Raw genomic sequence first — 2,485 nt, 5'->3', positions numbered from 1 at the left:
TGCTGGGAGAGCTTCTGTGCAGAAGGAAATTGGGGTTCCATTGGGGTAAAGGGGTGGCTGTGTGCACGCTCCCTCCCAGATGCAAGAAGCCCGTTCCCTCTTGTCCCTGCCCTAGGATGACTTTGCACTGAGCAAAGTCCCCATTGGAGATCATCCCCATTGCTTGGGTACCCCTGGAACTTCAGCATAGGAACTTTTTGTGAGTTTTCTTAATGCAAAGATGCAGTTTAGGTGACGCAGTACGTCTCACCAGCATCAATCCTCCCAGCACTCACTGCAGTGATGGCAGGGAAAGGGCACGGCTCCTCACTGCCACCACTGGGCTTAGCAGCTGGGTCAAGCACAGCCTTATCCCTGCCGTGCCATGCTCCCAGATGTCCCTGGGGACACATCCCCAGAGGACGCCCTGTGGCACACATGGGCCATGAGTGGATCTGGCTTCACTCAAGATGTAGGGAACCCACAGCTCCTGCCTGCCTCTGCCCCTGGCCATGGCCCCCTCCTCCTCCAGGCACAGTGGGATGCCTGCAGCCCACAAAGGGGGATGAGGAGCAGCTCACAGGGTTGGGCCTGGCATCGGTTTACGTTAAGCCTGTTGCAAGCTGCCAGCTTTTTTTTTTTAACTTATCTCCTGTCAGCTTCCTGGCAGGCTGCACTGCGGGGAAAATGGGCAGAAAAAGGTCTAACAGTGCTGGGGTGCCTGCAGCTCTGGTGCTGCAATGAGTCCCAGCCGGAGCCCATGGGGATGGGCAGGGGGGCTGTGGGATGGGGCCACTGGGCACCACACGTCCACTGCAGCCTGTTTGCTATCATCCCTTAAGAGGTCTGGGGACAAAAAAGGCTTTGCTGCAAGAAGCGTAGAGGGAAGCAAGCAGGGGATCTGTACCAGCACCAGCAGCAGGGCTGTGCCCACCGCCCAGGCAGCAGGCAGAGGCTCTGGAGCGCGCTGGGCACAGGGTGGGAGGCTGCATTCAATCCTTGTCTTTCACCTGGGCTGGAAGCCAGCCCCAAAATAGCAGTCCAAAAACAAGATCACATGAGAGAGAAAAAATAGCAAGGCGAAGGATTGTCCATACTTCCTTGTCTTATGTGGGTGCAGTGCAGCAGCCCCAGTGACAGCAGTGCCGTCCCAGCCCCACACATGCCGGACACAGCTGGATTTTGCCTGGAAAGCATCACCACCCCAGTGATGGTCCTGGTCTGAGGACACTGCTTCTCCTTGGAGCCTTTCCTGCATGCTGCTGTGAGTGTGTGAGCGTGGGTGTGCGGGCGGTGGGGTAAGGGAAGGGTGACCCAGCAGGACAGTTCTGCACGCCCCAACCCAGCAGTGCACATGGGGTACGGCTCCTGCAGGCACACAGCCTCACCGTGGGCATTGCAGGCTCTCCCCAAATGGTCTGCAATGGACTTTTGTGGTTCCCAAGCTCCTAGAAATTCTGTGGGCTCAGTTCTGTGGGGAGCGGTTGGGGGGATTTGTTTTCTTCCTTCTGGACTGAGGACAGGGAGGGAGGCAGGAGACATTTCTGTGCTCAGCAATGCAGCTGCAAGGTGAGCAATGAGCCGCCGCCCCGGACCTGGCGCCTCCCGGGGGGCTGCTTTGACAGAAAGCTTTGCCACTGCTGCTCGCTCCTGGTCTGGGGGAAGAGCAGCACGGACTGCCTGCGTGCTGCTCAGAACCCTTCTGCTTCCGCGCGGCAGAAAACGGCTCCGTAGTTAATTATTTACTGTATTTGTAAGCAAGCCCAAGAAACGTGCATTATTTACGGCACTCACACAGCAGAGCCGTCGGGCAGCGAACTGAGGGCTCCTTACCAGCGGCACGAGGAGGAGCAGCACGGCCGTGGCCATGCCGAGCCGGGGCGCAGCGCGGGGCCCGGGCCGCATCAGGGCTCTGCCTGTCCCCAAACCTGCTGCCAAGTGCGGCGTTTGTGACCAGCCGCCCGGCTCTGCTCAGAGCGCTTCGGATCCGAATCCAGATCGGCTGCACAAACGCACGGACGCCGTGCGCCACAGCCACGAGCCCGAGATACCCGCGGCCGAACGGCGCTCCAACAGCAGCGGGGGCAGCCGGCCAAGCTCTGCGCTCGCTCCTTTACCCGCAGCAGCCACGCACAAAGCCCGCATCGGGCGCGGCTCCCTCGGGCCCACATCCCACCACTGGGAAGCTTTGAAAGCCCCGATCTGCTTCGGTCTCCTTGGCCACGGGAGGCCGGCAGCAAGCAGCAGCCGCTGCCCCGGGGCCGCCTGCCCGCTGGGTTCCCTCCTTGTGCCCCCCGTGTGCCCGCTGCATGCTCGCTCCCTGCCCGCTCCCTGCCCGCACGGTGCCCCCCGTGTGCCCGCCGGCCTGAGCCCCGGGGCGGGGCAGCGGTAGCAGCAGCGCCCGCTGAGCCCGACACGGCAGTGCGTGCCGCCCGTCTCCTCCCACCGCAGCTCCTCGCCAATAAGCTCGGCCGTTTTTGTTGTTTTTTTTTTTTTTTCTTCTGAT

General features: G+C 61.1%; 1 protein-coding gene across 2 annotated transcripts in view; it reads left to right on the top strand.

Annotated features, from left to right (window-relative positions):
* Window positions 1-1,081: 1,081 nt before the first annotated feature.
* FGF1 (fibroblast growth factor 1) overlaps window positions 1,082-2,485 on the top strand; it is a 16,579-nt gene continuing 15,175 nt past the window's right edge. Inside the window, exon 1 of one of the 2 annotated variants that reach the window (XM_042826247.1) lies at window positions 1,082-1,243. The gene's annotated coding sequence lies outside the window, so the exon portion shown is untranslated. The remainder of the gene's footprint in view (window positions 1,244-2,485) is intronic. The other variant, XM_042826240.1, reaches the window with a different exon arrangement.

This window comes from Centrocercus urophasianus, unplaced genomic scaffold, assembly GCF_019232065.1.
Source record: "Centrocercus urophasianus isolate 14NV4802_14NV808 unplaced genomic scaffold, USGS_Curo_1.0 seq_26, whole genome shotgun sequence".
NCBI classification, from domain to species: domain Eukaryota; kingdom Metazoa; phylum Chordata; class Aves; order Galliformes; family Phasianidae; genus Centrocercus; species Centrocercus urophasianus.
The sequence above is the reverse complement of the archived record's forward strand: the minus strand, read 5'-3'. Positions and strand labels throughout refer to the sequence as shown.